Genomic DNA, 13,553 nt, shown 5'->3' with positions numbered 1-13,553 from the left:
TTGAATTATCTCCTTTGCTCGTTCAAAGGTGGCCTATATTATGTCTCTCTTGAATGGAAAGGCCCTAGCCTGGGCATCCCCCATCTGGGAGCGGGAGCCTGCCATGACGCATGACTATTCTCACTTTCTTCGAGAATTCAGGCAAGTATTCGATACGCCTGGTTGTCAAATTACGGCAGATTCTTCTCTCTTCAATATTTCCCTGGGTACTCATCCTGTCGCCGAGTATGCTTTGTACTTCCGGACCATCGCGGCAGAGACCTCCTGGAATGATGGCTCACTATCAGCAGCCTTTTGGCAGGGTCTGTCGGATGCCACAAAGGACCAGCTGGCCACTATGGAGATACCCACCAGATTGGATGATCTCATTGCGGTCTGCATCCGCGTGGACCAGCGGCTACGAGAGAGGAGACTTGAACGCATTCTTCCTCGTACCAACTCCACCCGGTCTTCCAGCCGCAGTCTCGTCCATTAAGCTGTCCTCTGCGACCAGGAAACGCCAGGACCCAATAAGGTATGAGAGGGTCTCGTTGGGTGTAATCTCTTCTCCTCTTTCTTCTCCTAAATTACTTCCCAATCGTATAATGCTGCCTATTTCTCTGGCCTGGAATAGCTCCCTGATCCCCACTTCTGCATTTATAGATTCTGGGTCTCAGGGAAACTTTCTTGATCAGAGTTTTGCCTATAGGAATGGGATTCCCTTCTGATCTAAGGCTGTTCCAGTTGGTATGGAGGCCATAGACGGGCGTCCACTCCAACCAGCCTTTATTTCCCTGGAGACTTGTTCTCTATCCCTCTCCATGGAGGATGGTCACCAAGAGAAGATTATCTTGGACGTGATCCACACTCCATCGGTAGATGTAATTCTGGGACTCCCCTGGCTGCAACTTCATAACCCACAATTAGATTGGGTTGGTAAGAAGCCCATACGATGGAGCACCCAGTGCCTTAAGACCTGTCTTCCCCCCAAACGGATGTTAGCCGGAGTGGAATTACCCGTAGAGTATGAAACTTCCCTTCCAACGGTCTACTGGGACCTGGCGGACATTTTTGATAAGGTACGTTCTGAAGTGTTACCTCCCCATAGAGACTTTGACTGTCCTATTGAGCTCCTTCCCGGTGCTACCTTACCCAAGAGTCGTTCTTACCCCCTATCCATACCCGAGTCCAAGGCCATGACCGAGTATATCCAGGATAATTTGAGGAAGGGATTCATCCGCAATTCTTCATCTCCAGCTGGAGCTGGATTTTTTTTTGTTAAGAAAAAGGATGGTACCTTGCGCCCCTGTATTGACTACAGAGGTCTTAAAAAAATTACGATCAAGAACCGTTACCCCCTGACACTTATTTCCGAACTCTTCGATCGTTTACAGGGGGCAACAATTTTTTCCAAACTTGATCTCCGCGAAGCCTATAACCTTGTCCGCATCCATCAGGGCGACGAATGGAAGACCGCCTTTAACACCCGGGATGGGCATTATGAATATCTAGCCATGCCTTTCGGCCTGTGCAATGCCCCGGTGGTCTTCCAGGAGTTTGTCAACGAGATATTCCGTGATCTCCTCGACAGCTTCGTTACCGTATACCTTGACGATATCCTTATTTTTTCCAAATCCCTCTCTGACCACATTCAACACACCAAATTAGTCCTGTCCCGCCTTCGGGAGAACAATCTCTATGCTAAGCTAGAGAAATGTTCTTTTCATCTTTCTTCCATTCCCTTTCTTGGATATATCATTTCCAGCACTGGCTTCTCTATGGACCCAGTCAAACTCAAGGCTGTCTTAGAATGGCCACAACCCACTTCCCTGAAAGCCATACAACGATTCTTGGGATTTGCAAATTACTATCGTAAATTCATCAAGAATTTTTCTTCTACCGTGGCCCCCATTACTGCCCTCACCATAAAGGGAGCTAACACAGCAGTCTGGTCTCCTGTAGCTCTCCAAGCTTTCGACTCCCTCAAAAATCTTTTGCTTCTGCTCCTATTTTGCGTCACCCTGATCCCGGGCTCCCCTTTACCCTAGAGGTAGACGAATCCGACGTCGGTGCTGGCGCCATTCTCTCTCAGAGACAGTCCCCACAGGCCAAACTTCATCCCTGTGGGTTCTTTTCAAAAAAAAAATCTTCGGCATAACGGAACTACGACGTCGGAAACAGAGAGCTCTTGGCTATTAAACTCGCCCTTCAGGAATGGAGGCATCTTCTGGAGGGAACGGAGACCCCCATTTAGATCTTTACTGATCATAAAAACTTACTTTACATTGAGAGTGCACGTCGCCTTGGGGCGCGTCAGGCTCAATGGTCTCTTTTCTTTTCGAGATTTAATTATCTCATATCTTACATTCCTGGTTCAAAGAATCAAAAGGCAGACGCACTTTCACGTCAATTCTTGTTTGAGGACAATTCCGAGGTTATCTCCGAAACAATCTTACCCTCCAAATATATTGTTTCAGCCAACTCTTTTGATATCCTGGATCAGGTCATGGCAGCACAGTCTAATCTCCCGAGGGGCCTTAAGGTGCCGGTCGGCCATCTGTATGCAGCTCCACGCTTCCTTAAGAAGATTCTTGAGTGGAGTCATTCTTCTAGGTCAACCGGTCATCCAGGCATTAGCAGGACTTCTGACCTCATTGGTCGTACCGTTTGGTGGCCAACCATGCTGCAGGACATTTCAGAATACATAAAGACTTGTCCAATCTGCGCCCAGGTTAAGACCGCTCATAAAAAGCTGTACGGTCATCTACAACCCCTCCCTATACCAGAACGCCCATGGAGTCATCTGTCCATGGACTTTGTGGTGGAACTTCCAACCTCTAAAGGGATGAACACCATTTTGGTTGTCGTGGATCGTTTTTCCAAGCAGGCCCATTTCATTCCTCTCAAAAGCCTACCCAATTCCCCTACCCTGGCAGACATTTTTGTTAAAGAAATATTCCGCATTCACGGAGTTCCTCTTTCCATCGTATCTGATCGAGGTACATAATTTGTCTCAAAATTTTGGCGAACCTTCGCTCGCAGGATGGATATTACCCTCCATTTTTCATCCGGGTATCATCACCAAACTAATGGGCAAACCGAGAGAACGAACCAAACTCTAAAGCAATACCTCCGATGCATCATCACAGACAGCCAAGACAATTGGGTAGATTTACTTCTGTGGGCAGAATTCTCCCATAACTCTTTAAAGAACAGCTCCACTTTGAAATCCCCTTTTTTCATTAATTATGGTTTTCACCCGGGTCAGCTGCCCATCACCTCAGTTCCTTCCGTGGTTCCAGCGACTGATGACCGAATCAAGGATCTTCAGGAATCCTGGAAAAGGATCCAAGAGGCTTTGAGAAATGCAACCCATAGACAGAAGGCACAGGCAGATCGTCACTGTCGTCAGGCACCAGTCTTCAAACCAGGGGATAAGGTCTGGCTCTCTTCCAAGAACATTAGACTGAAGACTCCAAGCCACAATCTGGCTCCCAGGTTCTTGGGTCCATTCTCAGTAATAGAACGGATCAATCCTGTGGCATATCGTTTGGAACTTCCTCCATCCATGAGGATAACCTCCGTGTTCCACGTGTCACTGCTGAAACCTGTGTCCCAGAGTCCACGGTTCCATAGGACACCAATTGACCCTAAACCAGTCATAGTTCAGGGGCAGGAAGAGTTCGAGATCCAGTCTATTCTGGATTCCAGGAGGACGAGGGGTTTGGTACAATACCTGGTTCACTGGAAAGGCTATGGCCCAGAAGAAAGATCTTGGGTACCCTACCATCAAATACATGCCCCCAGACTGCTGAGACTCTTTCACTCCAAATTTCCCCAAAAGACATATTGGAGTCGTCCTGAGGCCGCTCCTCAAGGGGGGGGTACTGTAAGGTCCGGGGGAACACCTCTCTCTAATGGGGTTCCCCCCGTGACTTTACTCACCCCCGCTCCAGTTCTGCCTTCTCGCCGCCGCGGGCGGGATCTCCCTTCTCCTCCGCTTCCCGCTGCGGCTACTGATCTCGCGCATGCGCACGCACGGCCAAGGACTTTTACGTCCTTCCTCAGGGGGAGCTCCAGCCCCCAGCTGAGGCTGCGCGCATCTCTCCCGCGTGGCGCACATGCCTGATGCGCGTGCACCGCTCACAAGCTGCACATCTAGCACAGCTGTGGTAAGTCTCCCTACCAATCCCTATCTTCCCTGGGGCCGCTCCCTCGTTACTCCCCCTCTCCCTATTGGTCCTTCCTCCTACTTATACCTTGCTCAGCCATTCATTCTTTGGCTGAGCATAGCTTTATATGACCTGTGTTAACCACGGTCGTGCCTGCCTCAGTTCCTGTCTCTTTGTCTCCTTAGTGATCCCTTGCGTACCGAACCGGCCTGGCTGTGGATCCGCTCTGGTCTTCTACCCTTGGTTTGTATCCTGACCTCCTGGACTCCCCGACCCCTTTACCTCAGTTTGCGGATCCCGACCTACCTCCCGGCTCTGGACCCCAGTCTCTCGGTACCACCTATCTTCTGGAACCTCCCTTCTCATCTGGCGAGTATCTTACTTTATCTTATACTCCCAGACGGTTCCAGACGCCTATTTTCCACTTTCCAGGCATGTCCCCATGGCTGTGGGTGCAGTTTGTTACCTATCTCGCCTCAGTTTCGGGGTCCCTCCTTGTCCGTGGTGAGCACAGCGTAACATAAACGTTGCTTGCGCATTGTTAATCTGATTTAAAAATCTAACGAGGATAAAAAAAAGTGACAATGTAATTTTTATTAAGGAGAGAATAATTGTGATCTTTATATAAAACCTTATACAGTATGATGCTGTCTTCATATTCAATACATGTTTACATTGTTATCATCACTACTGTTTTATTTTATCAATGACGTTGCATTTTGCTGTTTAATTACAGACGCATGTGTTATTAATTCTGCTAAGAAATTTGGCCAAAATGACTTCACTACCAGTGTGAATGTCAAGTCTGAAGGAAAAAAAAAAAAGTAGAACCGTTTCTTTTTTTTTCTTTTCTTCAAGATAAGGGTTAAATAAATGAGTCATTTGAAGAAAACATTGTGTGATGCATGGTTTTAATAGGCTTGGTCTGTGTTGCATACAGTTTATGGAAATATCTCAGACACGCACCCACGGTATGTATGTACTGTTGTGAGAACTTTGATTGTAAAACTGTTCAATTGATTTATTTCAACAACAGAAACTATATAATCCTGCACACCAGGTCTGGCAAAGTGAGTTGCTCCCCCCCCCTTCCCCCCTCACAAAGCAAAATGTATTCATCTGCTTATCGACACCTCCTCTGGGCGAATGTCAAGTCTGAAGAAAAGAAAAAAAAGGCAGAACCGTTTCTTTTTTTTTCTTTTCTTCTAGACAAGGGCTTAATAAATGAGTCATTTGAAGAAAACATTGTGTGAGGCATGTTTTTAATATTTTATCAATTTATACATTCTTAAAATCACTTACTTTTTAATTCTATATGAGGTGGCATACTCTAATTTTTATTTGGGGGGTGGGGGTTACAGCATACCTGAACTATTGAAAACCTTCACCTTTTGCTAGGCTTATTTGCTAGGCTAGGCATTTTACTACTGTATACTATACTTTATTTAGTACTATATGCAATATACAGTACACTACTGTACTTTGTTACAGTAAGACACTTACTTTACACGTCCATATTTCCATCCCAATTGGAGTCTCATATGCCTGATGATGGTCACAGATGCTATGATATTTTGAGTTTTCTCTAGTGCAGTCTTGACTCTTGCTGCACATTGCTCATCATTTGCCTCGCTGATTTCGGCAACCAGACGCTTTGTTGTCCTACAATGTAAAGGAAAAGAGAACAATTTCTTAGAGTAGGCCTAACATTAAGTCATCACAAATACATGACATACTGTACAGTACTGTGCACAGTATTCTACAATAATTGCAAGGTAAAAAAGTAAACACACAAATGCATTTTGATAGGCAAGACGTTTTTAGAGTAATACAGTACATTATTTTATAAGCATCTAGAGCCCAAAAATACATTTTATATTTTTTCTAAAAGAAGTACAGTCATTTTTTGGCTCTTACATAATTGCAAAAAAAACAAGGAAACACACAAATGCAATTTTTATACTGTAGGCAAGAAGCTTATACAAGTACTACAGTAATTACATACATTAATGAAAACAAAAATACTTACTCTATTGTGACTGTGGGACTCTGCTTTATTCTTTTTGCATTACCATGAGCATGATAACTGACAGTGCTTTTTGCTAAAACGAGGCCTGAAGAACGTAACCAGCATTAGATCTGTAAAATTCTGTGTCCTTTCTTTTACATGTTCTGTATTCTCATGCTGAGATCCTTTGAAACAAATTTCCTTAGCATCGCTGCTTTAGGAAAGAAATCAAGCACAGAAGAATGTGTATTCGATGTGTGTGTATTCGATGTGAATTGTAATGTGCATTGAATCAACAAAAGTAGGTTAGACATAGTACACCCACATTTAACACCTGAAGCTCAGTGCATGGGAGCTCAGTGCATAAAAGGTGACACAAATAGCACAGCCTTCCACACGCTGATTTCTATCTGAATGAGCTCTTGTCCAGATACTGTATTGTGCATTCTTCCATCTGCATCCATGGATCAACACCGATTCTACGGATGCAGGAACCAGCTTTCTTCTACCGTGCCGACCACCAGAAAGTGAAAGGCGGAAGCTGTTTCCAAGCCAAAGCGAAAGCCAAAGGAGAATAAAGAAAACGTTCTGAAGACTCCAAAAGCAAAGAACCCTGGTCCTTATTATGTGAAGAAGAAAAGGGCAAAAATCAACTTCACAAAACCTCTTTGGACGGGCCCCATACGTAAATGCCCCCGATTCTCGTCCGGAAACCCCTAGCTCACATTCTCCAGCACGCATCAATGCAGATGCTCATCCAGAAAACCCCCCACTCAACCGGCTTCAGCACCCATCAACGCCAATGCTCATCCGGAAACCCCCAGCTCACCTGCTCCAGCACCCATCAACGCAGATGCTCATCTGGAAAATCTAGCTCACGTGCTCCAGCACCCATCAATGCCAATGCTCTTCCGGAAACCCCCAGCTAACCTGCTCCAGCACCCATCAACGCCGATGCTCATCCGGAAACCCCCATCTTACCTGCTCCAGCACCTTACACTCCTTGCACCTGGATTTGAACTTCACGGTGCCAAAACCAAGCACACCATGGGCCCCTCCACGCTCACCCCCTCTGTCTGCAGAATACATGTATGCCCTTGTGGTGGAGGAGATGACAACTTTGGTAAGGCCACGACAGGAGGAAAGCATCCTTTCAGACAATTTACCCCCGCCCACTGCCAGAAGCACACCCGCTCCAGCACCCAGGATTGTACAGCTCCCATACATCATTCTGAGACAACTGCCCCAGAGCGTCCGGGAAAAATGCAAGATCATATGTGCTGGTTTCCACAGAAATATGCCCAGTTCATCTTTAAACACTACGTCCGTTTCGAGCTGTACAGTGAGTGGACCCACAATGTCAATTTTTACGGCAATAAAGACAAGAAGGCTCTTCCTGCAAATTTAAGGAACGCATTATGGAAGAAGTGAAGCGCTATTTTAATGTTACCACTGGTATTGCTAGAAACGTGAGAGATAACATCAATGGCCTTTTGAAGCATACAAGGGCTGTTCCCTAGAGCTCCATCGAATTGTTTGACAACTGATAATGTTTTTAATCTAAATACTGTAAAAAGGTAGTTGATTGTTTTAAATTGTTTCATTGTTTAATGTTTTTTTTTTTCAATTTTACAGTTCAACAATGGACTGTACTGGCGGCATGGTATAATAATTTTTTCCTATTTCTGTTCTGTATTTTGCATGTCTGTAGCTGGGCAAAGACATCCTTCATGAAAAAAAACCTTGGTGCAGGAAACTCTCGCAACAATACTGCCAGGTAAGACACAGTGCTCCAATCCATGCATAACAAATCCCTCCCAAACTCCACAAAACCTAATGTACTGTACACGTCTAGTCCTACTGTACTACAGTGCAGTAGCACATGCAATGCATGCTTTATCTCCTTCCCCCTCCCCCTCAGAAAATAGAATATACTGTTTAACAATGGACTGTACTGGCGGCATGGTATAATATTTTTTTTCTATTTCTGTTTTGTAATTTACATGTCTGGAGCTAGGCGAAGACACCCTGCAGGCCCCCCCCCCCATCCCCCTTGGTGCAGGAAACGCTCACAACAATACTACCAGGTAAGACACAGTGCTCCAATCCATGCATAACAAATTCCTTCCCTCCCCCCCAAACCCCACAAAACCTAATGTAAACCCCTAGCAAAACCTAATGCTTATTATTAGCATGCATCATTGTGTTGGATACAATTTGATTAGAGCTCCTTTTAGCAGAGGATACACACTAACATTTTCCCTAATAGAACATAACATTGTTGTGGCAATACTACTGTAACTTGAATGTATGACACTTAGTATACTATTGCTGCAATAATAAACACTGGTTGAATAAGTCCTGTATGAGTAGCCAATTACAATAAATCAGTGATTCTTGGCGTACAGTAGATCATGCTGTAAATTCTATAGAAGATGCAGGCATACTTTAACCATAATGTACGCCGCGATTGATAATATAGAATATTGTCTCTCTATTGTCTTTCAGATCCAGATGTCCAAGAAGTAGCTGCAATTACGAAGAAGAAAAAGATAAGATTGTAAATTTTGAAGAAGAGGCGGCGTTTAATTTTTGTTTTATTCTTTTTTCCTTTATTCTCCTGTACAAATAAAACTTTTTATTCTTTAAATATTCTTTTTTTGGGTGTTCATGTTTTTACTGTCTATACACTTACAGTAGTACTACTGTATACCTAAAGTTCTTTGGGCATTTCAATATATAAAAATGTGCTTTGATAAACTGTACAGAATACAGTACTGTACAGTATGTACAAAATAATATTTAAATCTAGGAAATAAAATAAATAGTAATAAATAAATAAAATATATTAAAATAAAAGTGTTTTTTACTATCTAGATACACTAATAATAGTACTGTACTACTGTCTAGCACAGTGGTTCCAAAATCCAGGAATCAAGGAACCCCAACAGTGCAGGTTTTAAACATATCCCTGCTTGAGCACAGGTGGTTCAGTCAAAAATGATTGGTTCTACCAGATACAGTATATCGACTCCATGAGGAAATTACATACACGCATGTACATAAATGTGATGACATGCATATGCATTTCAACCAGGTTCCAATTAGACATACCGTACACGCATGCACAGAATAAATATATAAATTTTACATTCAGAAGAAGAGGCGACATTGTATTTTTGTATTACTCCTTTTCCCTTTATTATCCTGTACAAATACAACATTTAATTCGTTAAAAATACTTTTTGTTGTGTGTGCTCATATTTTTAATCTTCTACAGTTAGAGGATTTGTGTATTGCTAAGGAGCCTCAGAAAGGATGTCTTTCCCATGTACAGTATACAGTAGTATGAGCTCGTAACTTTTTCTTCAAATTACAATTACACACACAAACTTGCAGAACTGTATGGCAATAAAAGACAGGTTGAATTACACTTAGATTTTTAGATTTTAAGACAACAACTCGCAATCGCCCAATAGAGTTTCTCGACGATATTGCAGACAACGCTAAAATGCCATTTTCTACACCCGATAAAAAACACTAGTAATCACTCGTCTTAACGCGGGAAAGTTTGAGGAAATCATGCGGCATGACCTGGGTATGCCCAGAAATACAAATCGTGAAATGTTCAGATAATGGCCGCTGCATCTGTACTGTAAAACAGAATTTAAATTTTCCTTGAGGAAAGTTTCATGGTGTAACAGTTAACACTATAACAGACAAATAACAGGATAAAACAATTGGGTGTAAAAACATTATTTTTACTGTTAAGTACTTGAGCCATTCAGTAGCCATGGGGACAAAAATATTCCTTGTGCCATCTGCCATTATGCCAGGCACACACTCAATTGAAGTTAAAATAAATAAAACTGTACAATCCACAGGCAGTTTTTTCACTTGGTTCATGCAGCAGACAAAGTGTAATTGGGTTGACAAGTTTAAGACGCTTTATGAGGAATGGGGTATAGGTTCAGACCCAGCAGGATCAGAACCCACACAACCTCTGTTTTTCAGAGCAAGAGCTCTAGCAGTGTTAGTTAAACCAGCTGACGGATAGCACCACTGTAACAGCATATTTGTAACTCTATTTCTCATTGATTGATTATACCTGTACAAAGTACTTTAACCTCTTCTGGGATAGAAAACCATATCTAATAAGCAGACTTCTGCCATGAAACACCTTCTAGCACTGGTGGACACATTATAGTCCATTTATGTGAATGTACTGTAATGTATAGGAGTCACACAGATCTCAACCTCAGCTGGTTTGATTTTCTTTGTCTGATTTTCTTTGTCTGATTACATGGTTTGGAACTGCTTAAACTCTGATAGAATGATAGTCATAGGACTCGGTTGTGCTGCCTAGGACAGTCCATCTCTGGGCTGATAGTGTTGGTGTTAGTTTTGGATTAGAGCCTTTGGTGCTACTGTGATACTGTACCCGTTGGGAGATATTTATCCAAAGGGCGTTTAGCAACATTTTCTATTTGTACAGTCTATATATTCTTTTAAATTTAGAGAGCACCTGTTCTTACAGGGGAAGTGCCTGGATCAGATTGGTCGTAGGGAACAGGACAGAAGAATGGGCTAGGAGTCTCAAAACATTGCCCACCTTATTCCCATGTCCCCCCCACCCCTCTCCCCCTCCTTGTTTTTCCTTACCGTGTCTTTCCCAGTGTATCTATTTTTTCACCAATACATTTGGTGTGCTTTACGTTAACATTGCTTAGTACTTTTATGTTCTTGACAGGTTATTTACCTTTATTTTAGTCATCATTGTTTAGTTGTCATTTTTTGCTACATATTGTATTATCTTTGCTATATATGATATTATCTTCATTATATTAGGAAAATATTTTTTTTTTGTTACAGTTATATCACCCAGTGTTTTTGCATTTATATTCTTGATTGAGTGCTGGGAAATCCACCTGTGTTCTATACTGCACTGTATTTAACCACCGAAGGTGCTTTATGGTAGAACAATGCTTAGTAAATATGGCCCACTGTCTTTATCCTTCATAAGATTAGAAGTACATTCTCTCTGCATCTGCTTTATTTTGTATGCTCCACCCTGATTTTACTTGTGTGTGTCTGAAAAAATGTGTTTTATTTAATCTCGAACAAAGGAACATAGGGCACAACGGATTTAGCTTATCCAAACTCATTTATTGAGCCAACACAACGTTTCGACTATGATGGTCTTTTTCAAGTGACAATGGCATAAACAAAATCCCTTCTAACAACATATAAATAGTGCCCCAAACCCCCACAATGCAAGCTGTTCAATTAGTTGTGATGGTATCCATGTGCTGAATAAGTCCCTTGAACCAATGTCCAATCTGTATCCTTGAGTAGGTAATCCCCAGCAGATGTGAGTCCTCCTCTAGGTATCGTGATGTTCAAATCCGCCCCACTTCCTGGTTGTTCGGCATCCGTCTTGGTGACGTCATCACTCCGGGTCCTCAGTAGTTGGAACGCATCCGGGTCCTCGTGCGTTTCAAGTCCGCGCATGCTCGGTAGATATCCGTTCGATCTCCTTCATCCCTTCTCAATTTGAAATGCATAAAGCGCAGACTGCATGTGAGTCATTGCGCATGCGCTAGTCATTCAACCTGCGGTCCTGCAAGTGTGGGGGGGATTGGCTGATCATTGGTTTTCTTCTGTAGAGGTCCATCCGTGCGTCATCTTCTTCTGTTAATAAATGGGGGGGGGATATCTTCAATTTCAGAAGTCCACGATGTTGAAAAAAAGGGAAAAAAAAGGGGGGGATAAGTCAGCACACCACTACATGAACAAGCTGCTAACATATTGTCTTACTGTGAAAAGTGATTAATAATAGAAAGTTAAAAAAGGTTGGTCTTTGTCAATTTTTTGAACTACATAGCCCCAGAGGCATACTGACCTGACAGTTCGTATACTATTAGCTAATACAGCAAGCAGTGGCAGCAGCCTATGGAAGAAGTGATTTTATCTTTCCTCAATGAAACAACCTAATGACAAAAAGTCGTTCAGTCCATTAGGAAATACAGTGTCTAATGTGTGAATCCAGAAGGATTCACGCTGTAATAATAAAACATCCTTTTCCAGTCCTGCCCTAGCTTTTTTAATATGTTCATTGCCCATTAGTTTTAATGATGATATAGGGTGACAAAATTCAGAGCAATGTCTAATAAGAGCGGTATCCTCTGCACGATTATTGATTTTACTCTTATGTTCAATAAATCTAGTTTTGAGCATACGATTGCTCTTACCAATATAACATAGTCCACAAGGACATTTGATCATGTAGATTATGTTCGTGGTAGTACAGGTGATACGTTCCTTAATATTGAACAACTTGCCACTTCTAGGATGGTAAAACTTATCTCGAGTGTTCAGACTGTTACAAATGCTACATCCATAACATTTATAACAGCCTACCTTGGGTGAACTCAGGAAATGTGGAGTGATATAATGTTTCTCATTATCAGCCTTAATAAGAATGTCCTTAAGATTTTCTCCACGTTTATAAGCAAAACATGGGAAATCCCTACAGACATCTTTCAGTGTATCGGCAGTCTGTAGTACTTTCCAGTGCTTTTTAAGTGTTTGTTTAATAAAACCACTGGCTGTTGTAAATTTACTTACAAATGTGAGACGATCACTTTTAGGATTTGTTTGTGGGGTTATGTTAAAAGCTGTAACGACTTCAGACCTGTTGTGTCCCCTCTCAACAAATCTCTCCTCAATCTCCTTTAGAGTATCCTCCAATTTAGTAGGCCTATCTATTATGCGTGTAGCTCTAATTTTTTGAGAGAATGGTAACATTTGTTTCAGCCGTTCTGGATGGAAACTGGAAGCATGTAAAGTGCTATTTTTATCTGTGGGCTTCCTATACAGATCACTATGGAGTATTCCATCTTCATATGTTAGAAGCACATCTAGATACGAAATCTGTTTAGTGCTCCAATTTTTTGTAAATCTTACTGTGGTATTCAGCCCATCTAGATAATCAAAAAAATTGATAAGTTCTTCCTCTGTACCTTCCCAAAGTAATAGCAGATCGTCAATATATCTACAATAGAATAACATCTTATTGTAATGCTCAGTGGGATAAATACATTTCTCCTCAAAGTCAGTCATATATAAATTAGCATAGGAAGGGCCCACATGCTGCCCATGGCCGTCCCTGCTATTTGCAAATAAAAAGTCTGTTCGAACTTAAAATAATTTTTATATAAAACGAAATGCAGGAGGAGCATGATATAATCCACAGGTGGATTTGATTTATGGGAATTGATAAGGTTTTGTCTAATGACATCTAAACCACTATCGTGAGGGATTACTGCACCGACACACTTTATTCGAGCAAATACCCGGTATGTACCTGGCAGATACCTGGAATGCGCCGCTCC

Source organism: Ascaphus truei, chromosome 2, assembly GCF_040206685.1.
Source record: "Ascaphus truei isolate aAscTru1 chromosome 2, aAscTru1.hap1, whole genome shotgun sequence".
NCBI classification, from domain to species: domain Eukaryota; kingdom Metazoa; phylum Chordata; class Amphibia; order Anura; family Ascaphidae; genus Ascaphus; species Ascaphus truei.
The sequence above is the reverse complement of the archived record's forward strand: the minus strand, read 5'-3'. Positions refer to the sequence as shown.